This window comes from Punica granatum, chromosome 7 (assembly GCF_007655135.1).
Source record: "Punica granatum isolate Tunisia-2019 chromosome 7, ASM765513v2, whole genome shotgun sequence".
In the NCBI taxonomy this organism is placed as follows: Eukaryota; Viridiplantae; Streptophyta; class Magnoliopsida; order Myrtales; family Lythraceae; genus Punica; species Punica granatum.
The window spans coordinates 14,174,863-14,195,052 of NC_045133.1; the positions used below are offsets into that span (position 1 = coordinate 14,174,863).

The window sequence follows — 20,190 nt, forward strand, 5'->3', positions numbered from 1 at the left end:
CCGTTGCGGAGACGTAGATCCCTGTGAATAGAACTGAGCCATGTATGCTGACGTGGCGGAAAGTGCTCGCTCTTCGTCGGAGGGATGTTTGGGGAAGTAAAGACGCTGTATGGTGCTAGCGTCCCGTTGACGATGGATCTCTCGGATCTGCAGGAATCTTGCGAGGACCGTGGATGTGGAGTCGGCCCACTGGATGCGGTATGGTAGGCAGTCCGCCTCGGTGAGAATGTCCTGTAGGCCGCCGAGTTGTTTGATTACCCGACCGGGGAATATGAGCGTGCTCCCCAAGTGGCTAAGGAGAGGGACTCCCACTATTCCGGGACACCCTGTGATCAGGGGACCGCCGAGATTCCAGCGAGCGATCCATAGGAACCGCGCGGGTGTCAACTCGTGCCAAAAGTGCCTCCATTCCGAAAAGCTGTGCTCGGGAGGTGGGATGACCGGTACCAAGCACTCGATCAGTGAACGCTCGTCCGCAATGTAGGAGAAAGGATGTGATGAGCAAAAGGGGCGGACATGCGTGAGGAGCCAAATTTGTAGTAGGTGCGGAGATCCTCTTATCCTGCCGCGTCGAACCTCTCTAACATAGTCTAGAGACCGAACGGTCTCGGCTAATAAAGCCTCCACATAACTATGGCCTCCCACCGCTTGGAGGACGACTTGGCCTATGGCCCCGTCAATGAGGTTCGGCGAGTACGGAAACAGGAGGGTGCCAAAGATCAAGAGCAGGAACCCGTGACACGCGTCGCGCTGGTAGGACGCCGTCGAAGGTGTCAACGCACGGAGAAGCGTCCAGTCGGAGAGCCATGCGATCCTGATGCCGTGATCCCATCCTTGATGAAGCACTTGGTGGACATCTTGGGTGGGTATGCCAAGAAGGTTGGAGAGTTGACTCCGAATTACCGCGACCGGGTTAGGCACAAAGATGCCTTGGGTTGTGGGCGTGGGCCTCTGGATGAGCGCCGTGTACTCTTCGATTGTGGGTGCCAATTCTGTCCCCTGAAAGTTGAACACTGCATGCTCGGGGTCCCAAAACTCGATGGCGGTCCTCAAGAAGATCCAATCTACCGGAGTTTCCGTGAACATAACCATGTCTCCGATAATGCCTTGAATGAAGGCGCGATCCACCGGGCGGAGAGTCCTCCAAATGCGCATGATCTCTTGCCTAGGCGGTGTGATTGCTTTGAGCCTGAGATCGGGAGCCGGGCGGTCCATCCTTACCTAAATGGAGGAGATGTCGACTTAACGGCTTAGGGATCAAACCAATGCAATGTCCTAAGTTGTTTTTGAAAATAATGCATGCAGTGCGGCAAGATAAACTATAATCATGTTTTTTACAGTATACATCACTCTTTTTCACAGAAAAACAACAAAAAGCCCGTCTTAAAGGAAAACTACGGGCCGACTCAGTGACTCGACTTTGGGGTCGGTTGACGGCATGGAGGCAGAGATTGGTCCAGCATGGCGGTCCCTGTGTATGCATGGCTTCCGGTACTACTGGGAGAACCGCTAACTAGGGGTGGGGGCTCCCGATACAAGGGTGTGAATTCCTTGAAATCGAGCGAGGATCATTGGGGGCCAGTTCGGTGGCATAGCTGACTCGATCCGTTCCCTTACTCAAAATCTCTGACTAACCTAGCTTCCTCTTTTGGCGTCCGTGGGATTTCGGACGAGGTACCTAAGAACCCGCTAGAATGATGCGATGCAAATGCGTAAAGTAAATGCAAGAAATAAATGTGCCTAAAAATAAATGTACGGAAAGCAATAAATAAACATGCAAGCAAGCAAACGGAATCGAGCCCGAACCCTCTACATGTCCCCAGTGGAGTCGCCAAGCTGTGCGCACCCGAATTTCATCTCGTCGGGGCACGCATGCGCGACACCTATGCAACGCGGCTTGGAAGTGTCCACCTTCCTGGAGACATGCAACGGACGCGCGTGAGAAGGAGTCACCACTTGCCATTTTACGACCCGAAGGTCGAGGGCCGGCAAGTTACCTGGGTCTAGGGGTACAGGGTACACCTAAATGCTAAGGCAATGGTCATACGGAACCGAAAATTCCAAATTCGAGGGTTCGATTACGTGCGGGCCTATATCCCGCACGCCCTTTTGGTACTCTAACTTGCTAGGCTTGCCGTTTTTTTTATTTATCGCGTGATTTAGGGTTGCACTCGACTCGCCCATTTTGACACCGTAAAGTCGATGAATTGATCAAGCTGGGCCAAGAACCCAAAAGATGAGTAGGCTCGTGCGTCGAGGAATCGGTTCACTATCCTAACGTTTACAGTTTGTCAAACCACGGCGGTCGACTCCCTGCGTGAACCGAAACCGCGAGTATTCGGGCTTACTCATCTTTAGGCATTAATAGACCAACTTGACCGGTTCAACACTCGGACCTCTCGCTTGCCGATCGGGGATCCTTACAAATGAATGAATAGATGTACAAATAAGATCCTCATAATGTACACTCGAATAATTACAGAATACAACTGAATAAAGTAAATGGATCCCGATCGGTTTGCATTGGGCCAATATTCCGCTCTGGCTCACCGTGTGTTTTGTATGACCGATAAATAAATTAAGGCAACGCGGGCTCAAAGAGCCGAGGGTCGGGTCTGATTGAACCGACGGTTTGTAGGGGAACCGATTAGTTCCCACTGTAACCGTTAGACCGATCGAGCTCCCAGGTGATATCTAAACACGTTTTACGCATCCAATCCAAATTGCCTTCCACATAGGCCATATTTGGAGTGTGATGGTGACTCGAGGTTAGATCCCATTCCGTACTCGGGTTGCATGCGCTCAATGAGTTAGGAGGCGTTAGACCTCATGTTCGGTAATTTGGGGCGTTGGACCCCGTGCAACACGTAACCTATGGGCTCGGACCCGAACCGCAACAAATCAGCAAAAGCAAATGGAAAACAGAAGAAAACTGATAAAACTGATGAAAAACAGACAATAACTGACAAATATATGTAAATACAGACAAGTTGTATATTAAGTCGAATGTACGTGATTTAATCAGTTATTAACCGGGGTTGATTAGCGAACAATGTATCTAACCTAAGCAAACAAAGAGGTAGGCCGGAATATGGTTCTACGCTGATTACATGCGTGGATTTGTTTTAAAACTCTTATTCAGTGAGGTGACACTGCGGTTTCACCGAATTAGCCAAACTCGTGTTTTGACTCTAGATTGGAATCTAGCATTCCACCTATCTATTATCTAATGTTTGTTTAAGTCAAATATACGATTAATCCGGTTCTTCGTATTTTGTAACTGAAATAAAAGGTTCACCACCGAATCTACGATAGGAAGATAGAAATACCGAAAGTGACCGAAATGGGTCGTGCAAATGAAACTCGCTCCCGAACGGGTTGCCCTTTCCCGCCCATAAATCGAGGTGTTTCCAACTCTCTAACACCTAGGGTATCGGTGAATCACGGAATGACGGTTATGCCCTTGGATAATAAAATTGTGATGTTCGTATGCAAATTGAAGATCGCATCACACGAAGGGGTCTAAAGAGGACTCGCGCGTCTCGACTTGAGCCGCCTCAAATTGGGCCCGGACTCGAATCATAGTATGCAAGTACTCGCTAGACATCGATTCTATTCGTGTTACACGTCTCGGTGCTTTGAAATTGTGAGCTTTTAAAGAAAAGGGCATTTCCACCGTTCCGTGAACCACCGATGCGCTTACAAATTAGCAATCAATTTATCCAATTATTTAGTCCAAGTGATTTAATTAACCGAATGATACGTCCCGTTTCTTCCATTTGTGAAATTATTCGGTGATTATCATTTCATGTAGCTATTATGGTTTTGATGGAGGATTACCCAAAATTAACGTACTCATCATTTAATTATCACGTGACTAACGGTAAAAATGTAAAAATACGGATACAATCAATTCCAAGAAATGATTCTGATCGTGTCTTGCATGCATAATACATTTAAACACAAGGGCAATACCCATTTCGATGAAACAAAAGGAAATCGACACCGCCAAGATCTCTAAACGCAATCAAACACACGAACAAGCACATATAATACGTAACATAAAGGAATCAATAAAAACGGCGTCGATTCATACAATGGAAAAGCGTGAAACACGGGAACCAACATATTTCGGAGCCAAAGAAGCCACCTTGGACCTGTGTGGTCCAAAGGAGCTCTCGGCCACATCCCCTCAAGGATGGCCGTGAGTTCCCATGGCTCACATGGGTCAAGGTGGGCTCTTCGACTCCGATCTAAACCTTTTCCCGTCATGCCGACACATCACATGCAATAAACAACGATAAAGACACGGGAACCAACAAGTTTCGGGGAAGAGGAGGCCGATTATGCCTCGGAAGGACCAAAAGAGCCCACGAGTCCCTCCCTCGGGACATAAGTCGCGGGTTCCCATGGTCCAACCGTGGCTTAAAGGCCTCTCCTACCTCGATCCTAATCCTTTCCCGTTATGTGAAGACATTATATGCGATAAGCGACGATAAATACATGGGGACCAACCAAGTTCGGGGGAGAAGAGACTATCATAGCCATGGATGAGCCAAAGGAGCTCACGGGTCCCCTCCTTGAGACTAGGCCGTGAGTTCCCTCAGTTCGACCATGGCTTGGACGTCTCTCTTACCCCGATCCGAGCTACTTCCCATCACGGCATGCATGTTATAAGGACGTGTAACATGGTAATCGACGTAAGTTTTGCATGGGAATATAAAAAGTATCAAACTTGCATGCATTTCGGTTTCTCTATCACCCTAACGCCTTATAACGAACAAACATCGAAGATCCTAACTTCTTTAAGTTGTAGAGGAGTCTTACCTAGCCTCAGAGTACGAGGAAAAGATTCGGGGAAGTGGCGAGAGGGTCGGGTGACCCGGCTAGGCGTGACGGGCGACGGCACCCGAGAGCAGCGGCAGCGGTAGCTTGGAGGAAAAGAGGTCGGCACGATGACTCCAACCACGGCACAGTGCGAGGTTGGGTTCCTTAGACTCCTAAAGGACGGATCTAGGCGTTCGTGAAAAGTCTCAAACATGCCAAGGCCTAGACAAACCCGAAATAGTGAGAGAAGATCCGATAAAAATCAATGAGCCCGGTAAAGAAAAAACGGATGAAACGGAGGTTGTGCACGGTGGTATGGCTCTCGGACCGTGACCACCTCTTCACGGGGGAGAGTGAGGGTTATGAGGGACCCTTTGAACGTGATGGTACAACTCGGCAAAGTCGTGGGAGGAAATGGCACGCGTAGAGGTCCGAGTGCACTCGGCTAGGGACTTTCGGAACCCGAAGATGTTTTCGGCTGGAACGCGGAGTTGGGGGCCTCCAATGAAAAATCTAAGCCCGGAAATGGACTTAGGTGGTGGGAAATATGTAGGCTAGGGAGTTTGGTGATTTTTGGCTTAAGTCGGGTTGGGTGGTTATCGGAATACCGGGTGGTTTTCCGTCGGTTTTGGCCAGTTTCGGCATTGGGACGGGCTGTGCGAGGATGAGGGAAAGGGCTGGAGGTTGAGAGCTTTTTAGAGAGAAGTTGGCTTGAGAGAGAGTGAGAATCAAGAAGTGATTAAGGTTAATGATGCAAGAGAACTTATAGGAGGCTCTAATGATGCAATTAAGCAAAGTCAAGTGGGGTTAGGGGAGGTTAACATGGCTGCCGAAAATATCAAGGGATTAGGGTGGGGTTTTGTGAGTGGAAGGTTGATGGGAGTTGATGGAAAGATGGGAGTTGATGTGAAGGAGTGTAAGAGATATTTGAGTTTTGTGGTGGAGGGAAGAGAGGAGGGATTGAGCCGCCGGCCATAGGGATCTAGCCGTGGCTAGATGCGGCCAAGCCGTGGCTTGGAGATGGAGCCGAGGCTTAGGGTTGAGCCGTGGCTCAGGGATTGAGCCGTGGACTCTTGTTGGCTCGAGGAAAAGTCGGGAAAAGCTCGGGGCTCGATCGGTTACGCGCGTGCCTTCCGAGGTCCGATTAATTAATAGATTTGGAATGTTCGCACGAGGAGAATTTAAATGAGCCTAATATCGCCATATGTCATGTGAACGAATGTTCGGGTGACTCGGCGCCTCGAGAGCCGGTTTTGTCCCGTTTGGGAATTCGGAGTGGAATTAACCGTCCCCATTCTCCAATTGCTCCTTGGTGCATTGTAGTGTTCGTCTCGGTGAACTTTTTGTCCCGTGTGGGATTGTTGGCTCGCCGTCCCTGACCGAAGACCATTAGCTAGAGGTGACCTAGGGACTCGTGATCCGGGTGTTATCAATGTTTACCGAATGCCCTGAGGTGTTCGGGGATCGCTGTGATCTCTGTTTGCCATGAATATGCCCCGAAGACCCGCCGAGGGACGTTTGTGACCACTGAAATGTCCCTCGGGAAACCAAGTCAGGTTCTGAAAGGCCATCTAAGACTTGTTCCATTATCCCGGTGGTCCCTAGATGCGTGCAGGCCCATTTCCGGGTGCCGTTTACTTGTCAGTGGATCGGGCCTCTCGGGAGCCCTGTTAGAAAAGGCGTCTGTGAGAGTTCGGGGGTGTCCCGGCTTAAGCAGGATGCCTCCGAAATGCGCCTGGACGTGTCATTGGTCACTTTGGCACCAGGAGGGATTTTTAGAGTCCCACATTGGGCACCTTTCGACGCTCCGGTGATTCGGTGATGAATAGTGCCACAGTGCCAGTCTCTGCTATTTTCGGGGCTCGTCGTCTGTTCACTCCTCCGATTGCCCTCTCGTGCTCTCCTAGTGGACCCTGTTTTTCTCTTGGTATTCATGACTCTGTGCCCGCATGTTTGCCTCCGATTTTTCGATTATGAATAGTGACCCGAGCTTTGGTCGGAAGTCCTCTGTCGGAGCCGGTGGACCAAAATGGGGTGCTGACAAGGGTTTAAAAAAAAACTAAATTGCATAAAAAGAAATAAACTTTTCTAAAATTGTAAAAATCACCCTAATTAACATAAAATTGCATGTTTGAGGCCCTAAACGATGGAATTCGCCTAAAATATTGAAATTTCACTTCCATAGGCCGTGAGTTTGCTCCTGAAGTCATTTCCTTCAAAATAGAGTCATCAAAACCTATTTTTCTCCAAATACCGACTTGCCAAGTCTTCTGCCGCATCATTCTCCCTTGGGTGGAGAGAATTTGCCCTCGAATTTGCCCTAGGAGTCTAGAGATAAAATTATCCATACAAACATACACATCTTCCATACTTGACCGGAAACCAATGTTAGCATAATCTGAGTACTTTCCAGCACTCTCATTGTCGAGAGCACATACAATTGTATCAGCAATCCCGAACTTTTCACCATAATTCGAAAATTTTCCAGTGGTTAAGAATTTTCCTGTGCTCCCGAAACCAAAGCTGTGTTGGGTTTCTCCAAGGTTCTCTATAGGTTCCTCCACTCTAGAGATACCAATCAGACATGTCAACTGGCTGCACTAAAACAATCTTGCAACCAAAACAATACCTTCCTCCAGTGAATCCGATAGTCGCACAAGTCGCAAATCAGAAGTAAGCAAAAGCGCCCTCATGGAAGCTTGATCCTTGATTCGCGCACGAATACCGAAACTACGACCTTCTATACTTGTTGATTCTACGAATACCAGGAAATAGGCATCAAACTCGAATCGATCCGAGATTGGACAATGCACGAAAGCTATGAATTTTATTGATAATCCAAAAGACGGCTCCCCTAGCGCTAGGGCTTACACAAAGCTTAAATAGGGTTTTAAAAAAAACGAAATTGCATAAAAAGAAATAAATTTTTCTAAAATTGTAAAAAACACCCTAATTAACATAAAATTGCATGTTTGAGGCACTAAACGATGGAATTCGCCTAAAATATTGAAATTTCATGGCCATCCATGAGTTTTGTTCTTGAGGTCGTTTCCTTCGAAATAGGGTCGTCAAAACCTATTTTTCTCCAAATACCGACTTGCTAGGTCTTTTGTCGCATCACCAGCCCTACTACCGATGTCGTCATCTCATTCTTTTGGGATGCCATTGCTGGTAGACTGGGGTAATGATCAAAGAAAACGATTAGAAAGTGTTCAGGAGGAGAGAGAGAACGGGCGGAGTTTCAGCCTTAGAGAAAGAATAAAAAATGAGGGAAAGCTCTTCAAGTGACCCCTTTTTTAGGCGTCGGAATCCCATTGGAATCCCAAAAGTGAGTGTTCCCGCCATCATTTGCTTTGACACGCCCGCGAAGGCAAAACGAAGCCCAATCCAAAGGTTGAGGGTGAGCAGGGCTAAAACGATTTGACGGCTAGATGGGCAGGGGAAGGATTGACGCGGATTGACCCTCTATTCTCTGTTGGATCAAGGCCGATCTAACGGTACATAGACACTTGGAGTGTGATTTTGGTAAGGTATATTTCGCGAGCCATGGAATGACACGTGTCAGTGGTTTCCTCGACCACGCGCGTCGTACGTGCTCAAGTAGAGGGCAATGTCGGGAATTGGATTTCGGACTCCGACCCAATGCGACTCGAAAGGTCCAACGACCCGAGTGAGGCCCAGCGAGGCCCAATCCGGTCATTCACAAGATTGATCTGTGAATTTGAGGTTTAAAGTGGAGAATAACGTATAAGCTTATACGTTATTCTCCACTTTAAACCCCAAACTTAAAGATCGATCTCCATCCTCTCACATTCTTTTTTCATTGATATCAGTTAGAACTACTCGCTCAAATGTCCACTAATATGGACATTTCATCACACTAAATTACTAATAGAGTTTTCTTTTATTAAATCTAAGAATTTAAGTAATTTAGCAGTAGAAATTCAAGAAGTAATTTAGACGATAAAGGAAGATAATTCAGTTTACTTAGAAGAATTCTTAAAATGTTAAAAGAAGGAAAAATTCAAGAAGTAACGGATTAAATTTTAAAAATCTTTTTTCAAGTAAAGACCAATAGTTTTGAAAAAATCAAATAAAATAATTTAAAATTCGAATATTACTTAACTATGAACTAACGAAATATGAAAATTAACTAAAATTTATTATTTTATAGGTAAAATTTAGAGGAAAAATGAACGTATATATTAATATTATTTACTTCATAGTTAAGTAAACAATCATATTATTATATTATTTTACAATATTATTATTTACTTCATTATTAAGTAATGTATGTATTATTGCATTATTTTATATAAAAATTTAGCATAGAAATTCTAATTTTATATACTAAAAAAATAATTTGCATTGTAAAACACACTGTGAGTGCATTTATCTATGTTATTTTTAATTCGTCGAAAGTTGAATAGAACAGATTATAAGTAAAATAAACTTATTAAGATATAATAAAATATAGTCGCAACATGAATGCACTTATTGCTTTCGTTTTTTTATTCGTCCAAAGTTGAATATAATATATTATAAATAAAATAATTTTTTTGAATATAATAAAAAAATCAATAAAAACAAATCACAGTCGCGAGAATACGAAATTCGAGTGGTATTCTCCCCGATATTCTTCAAAAACTCATAACTTTAATATCTTATTATTTTATTCAGTAAAACTTATAGAAAAGTGAACATATATATTAATATTATTTACTTTATTATTAAGTAAATGTATATATTAATACATTATTTTATGATATTATTATTTTCATTGTTAAGAAATGTATTTATTATTATATTATTTTGTAATATTATTATTTAGTTTATCGTTAAGAAATTTATTTGCCTAAAAGAATGAAATAATAATGCAAATGCACTTATTAGGGTGTGCACGGTATCGGGTATACCCGGAACCAATCAGAACCTACCCATTAGGGTAGAGTCCGAGTAGCTTGTATTGAAAATAAGGTAGAGTTCGAATATTAAAATAAGAAACCAATGAAAATCATCGATTTCGATTCCGGTTCCTACCTATAGGGTATCCCGGAATCGGAATCAGAACCTGTACCTGAACTGAATGATAATTACTAATTTGTTTTAGAAACTAGAAAAGTTACTGAATGGATGAACTCTGAAATGAAACTAAAGGTAAACCTAATCTCCTCTCCATTCCCTTTCTCCTATCTTTGTCTCTTCTCTAGTCTCCACTTTCTCGATTTCTCTCAACCTAGGCGTCTCTGACTCTCCAATCGCTATATGCTCTCTCTCCCGCTTTCTATCTCCGCCAAGGTAAAGTTTCTTAGTTTTTTTTTGTTGGTTTTCGTTTTTCAGTGTCTTGGTGCAACGGTCGATGGAGAATCCAACAAAGGAATAAGGTCTTGATTAGATATAGGGACAAATTAATAAACTAGACAGGTTAGGGTATACTTACTGAGCTAAAGATCGGTAAGGATGGAATATAGCTAAATAATAGTTCAGACATCAGAGCTTCCAAAATCTTCATTTCCATTTCAAGTATGTCCTTGATATCAAATCGGTACTTCTCATCAGAATTTATAGGGCATTAATTGAAAATTTTTAGCATTCCACACACTCATGTGCTTTAAAAAGGAAAATAAGTAAACTAGTTACCAAAATGAAAGCCTTTTCTGCCTTAGGAAACTCTCGAACTTGTTGGACGATGAAATTCATCCTTTTTTTTTTGCCACAATTAATCCTATTTACTTACATATCTTTTTACGGTAAAACACGAAAAGTTTGGCCTAAACTGTGCTTGTTGCTATGTCTGATTCAATAATACTACATGTTCCAATATGGTACCCGGAATATGTGGTATAATACAGGTTCCTAATAGGTTATGGGTCTAGAATTTAATAGGGTAGGGTTCAGTTCTAAAATCTTGGAACTTGTCCCTTATAAGATAGGGTCTGGGTATCGTGAAAAAAATTGGGTACCCGGAACGTATCACCCCTGTCACTTATTGCTTTCGTTTGTTTATTTATTGAAAGTCAAATAGAATACATTATAATTATAAGAGTAAATTAATAATTTTCCCATCGAGAAATTGACGTTATATCAAATTAGATCTCAATAAATTTTTTTCATCAAATTGTACATTGACAAATTAAGTGTATATCAGATGACCCATTCCATTTGTCTTCCATTCAATAGTAAAAAAATATCAGATGTGGTATTATTTCTTTTTTTTTTACATCATTTTTTACTCTTCACCCATTAAATGTACATCATATTGCGCCTTCCGTCAGATGGTTCCGTCAAGTTTTTAACGACTGACAGACGGAATGAACAATATAATGTACATTAATAGGTCAAGATCAAAATTGAAGTAAAACCTTTTTTGAAGTTTGATTTAATATAACATTGATACGTTGAGGGGCAAATTATTAGTTTACTCTAATTATAATAAATTTATTAAAATATATTAATAAATAAACGAAAATGAATTACGGTCGAGCGACGCAAGTAAAAAATTCGAATCATACTTTCTCAAGGTCGCAAGAAATAGATCGACTTTCATGTAGATTGGTAGATGGTAGATAGGTAGACATATAGATATAGATCAGTGGAACTGATGGAGCATCTTTGTGCGGTGTTCTCCCCTACATTCCCAAGCTGAAAGTATCATTCTTTCATGCAATAGTGAGATTCGAGTGGTTGCTTTGCAGCCGTGGCCCATAGAAAGAAGAATGTCTTCGTGCATGTAATCCTAGCGCTGATTATTTTATGAATATATATTGCACCAATTTTGCCAATACAAAATAATTGCTCTGTAAATTGCTCGACTTTGCAATCCCATAGGCTCAAGCGGATTTCCATGGGACAAGATAATTGCTATGTAATTTTCATTTTCCTTTTTATTGCGTCTATATACCATATGCAGTGTCCTACTACACAAGACACTGCCAAAGATTCTACCTTGTTAACTTAGGAAACAATCCTTTTTTTTTAACGACTTAGGAACCAATCAATAAAAAGAAAAAGACAAAAGATATTATGTACAAGTGTGCACAGTACTTACCACAGTAAAAGTTCAGGCGTGATAAGGACATATTGGTGCTGATGTAAAAGGGTAAAAATATAATTACAAAAATAAGTGTTAATTTCATAATAATATTTATGAAAAAATAATTTGAAATCGTTAAAATTAAAATTAGTACTTGATATATAGAATAAATAAAATCAGCTTTTAGAAATACCTATTAAAATCACAATTACAATCGTTAAAAATGATCAAAATCATGACTTTGAAATATTTCATCAAACGCGGTTTCTGTTAAATAAATAAGAAACAGAAAAACTTCTTATCCAAATTTCGACATGTTTGCAAACGGAACCTTAGCATCGTGTTATTTTTTTGATCCATGGAGTCCTGTAATTCTACCAATAGACAAACAATGGTGAAGGGTATTATATCGATAACTTTTAACGACACGAAACGACAAGAATATTCCACGTTATCCTATGAAGAGGTAGAAGACAATGTAAAATATCATGTTTTCCATGTGAAGGTTGTGTTCTACATATGGATTCCATGTTTACGTGATGTGCCTGTTGGAAATTATGGCTAATGGGTGAATGAGGAAATTGCTCACGAGCTAATGACTCTTGATTTTCTTGGCGGTTATAAGAAATGAATGGATTGCATTCATGAATAATCAAATGTCATTAATATATATATTGAATATATGTGAATTATTCCCCATAAATGGAGAATAGGAAGAGTCATATAACAGATGGAACCCATAGTCTATAAAAGGGGCACACGGCAAAAAGGAAAGGGAACAAGAGAAAAAGCCTCCTGCCTTCCATTGCTTCCTGTAGCCGATTGAAAAACAAGAAGAAAATTCGACCTCAAAAGTGTTCACGCTTCTCTTCGAGTTCGCTGAAGCGTTGCTGTTTGTGCTGCTGCTTCGCTTGTTGCCGTTTTATCCTGGGAAACGATTGTCCACGTAACCTCAAGCACCCAGGAGGGGACAATTCTGTTTCAAGGGGTTTGTGTCTAACACAGGACTCGGCTCTCTCTCATATCTTTCGGTTTCGCCTTTGTTTCGGTTTGAATTTCCAAGTTCCTATACTAATGAAATTAAGTTAATTTGATAGTATTCTATTTGTCCGAATAGCTATTTGAATTATCGTTCAATTTGTGACTTATTAAGGCTAATTAAATTTACGTCTTACAATCTTGAAACAGAATTTGTTATTTGAACGATTCGAATAGCGTCGGGGAACGATGGAGATACGACCAACGGAAGCCAGACTACTAGCTCCGGCCCTGCTCCTATCTTGTCTAACCATTTGGTTAGCCAAAACGTGGCTGCTCCCTCGATGGTCCCTGTGAACCATGTCGAGAAGCCCGAGAAGTTCAATGGGTTGAACTTCAAGAGGTGGCAGCAAAAGATGCTATTCTACCTCACAACTCTGAACCTTGCAAGATTTTTGACTGAAAATGCTCCAACCCTATCTGTGGGGGAGTCAGATGTGCAGGCTCTCAGTGCGGTTGACGCTTGGAAGCACTCCGACTATCTCTGCCGGAATTATATCATGAATAGTCTTCATGATTCCTTGTATAGTGTCTATCAGGGGTTTAAGACGGCAAAGGAACTATGGGAATCCTTGGACCGTAAATATAAATCAGAGGATGTCGGTGCGAAGAAATTTCTCGTCGGACGATTCCTCGATTTTAAAATGGTGGATTCAAGGACCGTAATGAGTCAAGTGCAGGAATTGCAAGTGCTCTTACATGAGATTCAGGCTGAGGGAATGGCTCTAAGTGAATCCTTCCAAGTGGCTGTTGTCATTGAGAAACTGCCTTCTGGTTGGAAGGATTTCAAGAATTATCTGAAGCATAAGCGAAAGGAGATGACAATGGAAGATCTTGTTGTCAAGCTTCGAATTGAAGAAGACAATAAAAACTCCGGAAAGGATCTCATCCTCCCTGCTGCTAAGGTAAATGTCATGGAGCAAGGGCAAAGCTCTAAGAACAAAAAAGGCAAGAAGAAGCTGGGTACGAATGGAGGAGTCTTCAAGCCCAAGTTTCAGGGGAAATGCTTCAACTGTGATAAGAAAGGTCACAGATCTGCTGACTGCAGGCTCCCAAAAAGGAAAAAGGACCATGAAGCAAACGTGGTTAATGAAATGGCTCGAGATGTGGCAGATATCAACCTATCTGCTGTGGTTTCAGAGGTGAACCTCATTGGGTCCAACCCAAAGGAATAGTGGCTTGATACTGGTGCCACCAGATATGTGTGCTCAAACAGAGACCTATTCACAATGCTCGAACCAGTCACTGGGGAGAGGATCTATATGGGAAACTCTGCCCATTCTGCTGTTGAAGGACAAGGAAAGGTAGTCTTAAAGATGACTTCAGGAAAGGAGTTGACTCTGAACAATGAATTGTACGTACCTGATATTAGGAAGAATTTGGTCTCCGGGTCATTGCTGAACAAACATGGGTTCAGGATGGTTTTTGAGTCGGACAAAGTTATTTTGTCCAAGTCTGGAATGTATGTAGGAAAGGGATATGTGTGTGACGGGCTTTTTAAGCTCAATGTAATGACCATAATCAATAAGAATTCTGGTTCTTCTGCGTATTTGATTGAGTCTCCTGATTTGTGGCATGGAAGACTAGGTCATGTTAATTATGATACTTTGCGTAGATTAATTAACTTGAATCACATACCTACATTCCAAATTGATTCACAGCACAAATGTGAAATTTGTGTTGAGGCAAAATTGACAAAGTCACCCTTTCAAACGATTGAAAGGAACACCGAGCCACTTGATCTAATTCATAGTGATGTATGCGATTTAAAGTTCGCAACAACAAGAGGAGGTAATAATTATTTTATTACCTTTATCGATGATAGTACAAAATACTGTTATGTATATTTGTTGAAAAGCAAAGATGAGGCCATAGAGAAATTTGTTCTCTATAAAAATGAAGTTGAGAATCAACTCAACAAGAAAATCAAGAGATTGAGGAGTGACAGAGGAGGCGAATATGTAACGCCTTTCGGGGAATTCTGTGCACAATACGGAATTATACACGAAGTGACTGCACCCTATTCACCTCAATCGAATGGTGTTGCTGAACGCAAAAATCGCACATTGAAAGACATGATGAATGCGATGATATTAAGTTCAGGATTACCTCAATATATGTGGGGTGAAGCAATATTGTCAAGCAATTACCTATTAAATAAGGTGCCTCGAAAGAAAAGGGAAAAGACACCTTATGAATTATTCAGAGGTAGGAGATCATCCTACGATCACTTGCGAGTGTGGGGGTGTTTGGCAAAAGTAGTCGTTCCGGCACCAAAGAAAGTAAAGATCGGTCCTAAGACGGTGGACTGCATCTTTATTGGCTATGCACATAACAGTAGTGCTTATCGATTTCTTGTGCATGAATCTAAGATTCCCGATATACACAAGAACACGATAATGGAATCAAGGAATGCATCGTTCTTTGAAGATGTATTTCCATGTAAATTGAATGAGGTATCGAGTTCATCGAAACGAACCTCGTGCACTGTGAATGATGGACTTCATGACGTAGATCATGAAAGGCAGGGTTCGGATGAAGAGATTGAACCTAGACGCAGCAAAAGAGCTAGAATTGAAAAATCATTCGGGAATGATTTTCTGACATATTTGTTAGAAAATGAACCACAAAGCTATGCTGAAGCAGTGAATTCCTCTGAGGGACCTCTTTGGAAGGAGGCAATCAAAAGTGAAATTGATTCGATTCTGCGAAATCACACTTGGGAATTAGTGGATCTCCCCACTAGTTGTAAACCCTTAGGATCCAAATGGATCTTTAAAAGGAAAATGAAAGCAGATGGATCCATTGATAAGTACAAGGCCAGGCTTGTAATTAAGGGATACAAGCAAAAGGAAGGCTTGGACTATTTTGATACTTATTCTCCTGTGACAAGAATAAATTCCATTAGGATGATACTTGCAGTTGCGGCATTGCGTAATTTGGAAGTTCATCAAATGGATGTGAAAACAGCTTTCCTAAATGGAGATTTAGATGAAGAAATCTATATGGAACAACCCGAGGGGTTCGTGGCTCCAGGAAAAGAAAGGAAAGTCTGTAAATTGGTCAAATCATTGTATGGGTTAAAACAAGCGCCAAAACAGTGGCACGAAAAATTCGATAATGCAATGATTTCCAAAGGATTTAAGATCAATGAGTGTGATAAATGTGTATACATTAAAGAAACAGAAAATGGTTACGTCATTTTATGTCTCTACGTGGATGACATACTCATTGTTGGTAGTGATGACAGAATGATCAAATCTACGAAGAATATGTTGAATTCAAGATTTGATATGAAAGATATGGGACTCGCTGATGTGATTTTAGGAATTAAAATCATGAGAACATCAGATGGACTAATTTTGAGTCAGTCACACTACATAGATAAAATTATGGAAAAATTTATCAAAAATGATTCTGGAATTTCAAAGACTCCAATAGACAATAATCTTCATCTATCAAAGAATAAAAAAGAGAGTATTTCTCAGTTAGAATACTCGCGGGTCATTGGAAGTCTGATGTATCTGATGAGTTGTACTAGGCCTGATATTGCATACTCGGTTAGTAGACTCAGTAGATATACGAGTAATCCGAGTGGAGATCATTGGAAGGCAATTGTCAGGGTACTCAAATACCTTAGATACACTCGAGATTACGGGCTGCACTATACCAGATATCCAACTGTCCTAGAGGGATACAGTGATGCGAATTGGATATCTGATATAACGGATTCAAAATCCACTAGTGGATATGTGTTCACACTAGCAGGTGCAGCAGTTTCATGGAAGTCCTCGAAACAAACTGTTATCGCTAGGTCCACAATGGAATCTGAGTTTATTGCTCTGGATAAATGTGGAGAAGAAGCTGAATGGCTACGCCATTTTCTAGAGGACATTCCTCAATGGGAAAAACCTGTGCCACCAATTTGTATCCACTATGACAGTCAAACGGCAATTGGAAGGGCACAAAGTAATATGTATAATGGTAAGTCTAGAGATATACGTCGTAGACACAACACCATTAGACAACTGATCTCAACTAGAATTATCTCTATTGACTACGTGCGGTCAAAGGATAATATAGCGGATCCGCTAACCAAAGGGTTAAGTAAAGAGCAGTTTGAGAAGTTATCAAAGGGAATGGGTCTAAAGTTCATTAGAGGAAATGTTTTATAGCGGACACCCAACCTAGCTGACTGGAGATCCCAAGATCTAGGTTCAATGGGACAACCAAGTTATAGAACCGAATCAAATCACTGTAGGGGAGAAAATCCCTGGACCATTCCTTGATGAAACAGTGATAAACGGATAAGGCTAGCAATCTAAATTGCTTTAATGATATGTGAAATCACCTATGTGAGAGAGAAGTGGGGCCGCTTTAGAGGAGAATTTTTATGGACTTAATTCTTCAGAAACTCTCACAGAACCAGAACGGTGTTCCATGGCAAAAATGGACACAACTATGAGAACCGAAGGAAGTCAGTTGAATCTTGTGTGAGGTGTGTAATATCTTTACACAAAACAGCGGAACAATTCAAGGACATCGTGTCTATTGGACTGCTAGTAAAGTACATGCATTTTCACAAGGGAAGGTTCAAGAGTGGTGACACCTACCTATTCTATACAGGTTCAACTGGTGAACACTATCTACGAGTTGAAACAAAACAATTTCCATTCATGTGGGGGATTGTTGGAAATTATGGCTAATGGGTGAATGAGGAAATTGCTCACGAGCTAATGACTCTTGATTTTCTTGGCGGTTATAAGAAATGAATGGATTGCATTCATGAATAATCAAATGTCATTAACATATATATTGAATATATGTGAATTATTTCCCATAAATGGAGAATAGGAAGAGTCATATAACGGATGGAACCCATAGTCTATAAAAGGGGCACACGGTAAAAAGGAAAGGGAACAAGAGAAAAAGCCTCCTGCCTTCCATTGCTTTCTGTAGCCGATTGAAAAACAAGAAGAAAATTCGACCTCAAAAGTGTTCACGCTTCTCTTCGAGTTCGCTGAAGCGTTGCTGTTTGTGCTGCTGCTTCGCTTGTTGCCGTTTATCCTGGGAAACGATTGTCCACGTAACCTCAAGCACCAGGAGGGGACAATTCTGTTTCAAGGGGTTTGTGTCTAACACAGGACTCGGCTCTCTCTCGTATCTTTCGGTTTCGCCTTTGTTTCGGTTTGAATTTCCAAGTTCCTATACTAATGAAATTAAGTTAATTTGATAGTATTCTATTTGTCCGAATAGCTATTTGAATTATCGTTCAATTTGTGACTTATTAAGGCTAATTAAATTTACGTCTTACAGTGCCATCCTCGAAGAACAATGGATCGTCATAAATTAACTATTGATTTGTTTATTTATTCATTTATTTAGGGTATGAAAAATCGTTAATTATCATATCATATTAGTTATTACTGTCATTCTCGTTATGGAAGAAACCCTCATGATTCGCTGGTTAATTATATTCACGCACCAGTCGACTTGTGCAAGAAGCCGCATTAGGTAGGTCAATATTCCCAAAGCCCATAAGGGAGCTGCACGGTGGCACTGGACTAGTCCGCCTAGGTCTGTTCTTGGCCCGGTCCCAACTCGGCCCTGTTGACGGTTCACATGGCATTGGAGTCGCCAACAAGGGGCTTGTCTACTTCAATGGCCGCCTCTTAGCCATGTCCGAGGATGGCATCCCTTACTATGAGGCGATCACGCTGGATGGCGATCTTGAGACGGAAGGACGCTTCAGCTTCAACTAGCAGCTGCAGGGATCCATGATAGCCCATCCTAAGGTGGACCCAACCACGGGTGACCTCCACACTCTGAGCTACGACGTGTTGATTTGACCAGACTTGACATACTTCAAATTCGGCATGCGTGGAAGGAAATCGTGTGATGTTGAGATAAACCTGAAACAACCAACGAGGGTTCATGTTATCGCCATCACCAAAGGCTAAATTGTCATTCCGGATCACCAGGTGGTGTTCAAGTTATCTGAGATGGTTCGAGGCAGGTCGCCCGTGATTTATGATGAGGACAAGACGTCCCGTTTTGGGATAATGCCTAAGGATGCTGTGGATGAGTCTGAGATCACATGGGTCGAGGTTCCGAGTTGCTTCTGCTTCCACCTGTGGAACGCATGGGAAGAGGGAAACGAGCAAATTGCCATCCTCGGGTCGTGCATGGACCCGCCTGACTCGATCTTCAACGATTGGGAAAAGCGCCACTGCAGAGCGAGCTATCATTGATCCGGGTGAACTTGAGGACTGGGGAGTAGAGGTGACGCTTCGTCCTTGCCGGTATGAACTTGGAGGCGGGTCAGGTGAACCGACAACTTCTCGGGCAAAGGACAAGGTATGGTATTCTATGTTAATAGTAACTACAGGATCGCTACCCACCCGTTGTTGCGGATTAAAAATTTGGATCTTCTTTGCCCTGCCCCGTACCCAACGCACACCCCCACCCCAACAACCCCCCCCCCCCCCCCCCCCCCCCCAAAAAAAAAAAAAAAAAGGGCGGAACGTCCATTTACTATTTCTAGCTAAAAGACCATTTTGCTGAGCGTTCCCTAATTAGCTATGACTTTTTTTCATTTTCATATTAGATAAAGTTGCTAAAAAATTCGATTTACTTCCTGGCAGATTTGGGGATAGCAGAGCCATGGGCCAAGTGCTGTGGAATGGCGAAGGTCGATCTGGAGAGTGGTAAGGTGACCAAGGTCTTGTACGGAGACAGGAAATACGGAGGGGAGCCTTGTCGTGTATCAACCAAGAACAAGAGCGGTACAAGAGGGAAATAGCGATGATGATTACTTCTTGTTGAGTTTCGTTCGGAACGAGAAGAGGGAGAGCTCTGAGTTGGTGACTGTAAGAGCTTCCGACATGAACAATGTGGCTTCTGTGAGACTGCTCACTAGAGTTCCTTGCGGTTTTCATGGCACATTTGTCAGGTCGAATGATTTAATTTCGCGGAAGCAGTGAAAAAACAAAGATACTACGTACGGATCCAGCTTGTAATGTCTGTACATGCATGTACGTATGTTTGCAAATATTGCTCTCTCATAATGTAATTAGTAGATGTATGTAGAGAATTGGCAGTTTCAGAAATTTATTTTATGCATATTTTCATCGTCCGCGACTCTCTGATTCTTTATCCTTCTCTTATTATTATTATTATTATTATTATTCTACTCGTGTACAAGATTAATTCATAATCCAGATACCAACTAGCCTGATAGTCAGTGATTCTATACCACCATGTGGTCTAAGTACTAATGATGATGAAGCAAA

At 42.1% G+C, this 20,190-nt stretch overlaps 1 pseudogene; it reads left to right on the plus strand.

The window, feature by feature from the left end:
- The first annotated feature begins 18,344 nt into the window (after positions 1-18,344).
- Positions 18,345-20,142, plus strand: LOC116214415 (annotated as a pseudogene).
- The last annotated feature ends 48 nt before the right edge of the window (positions 20,143-20,190 follow it).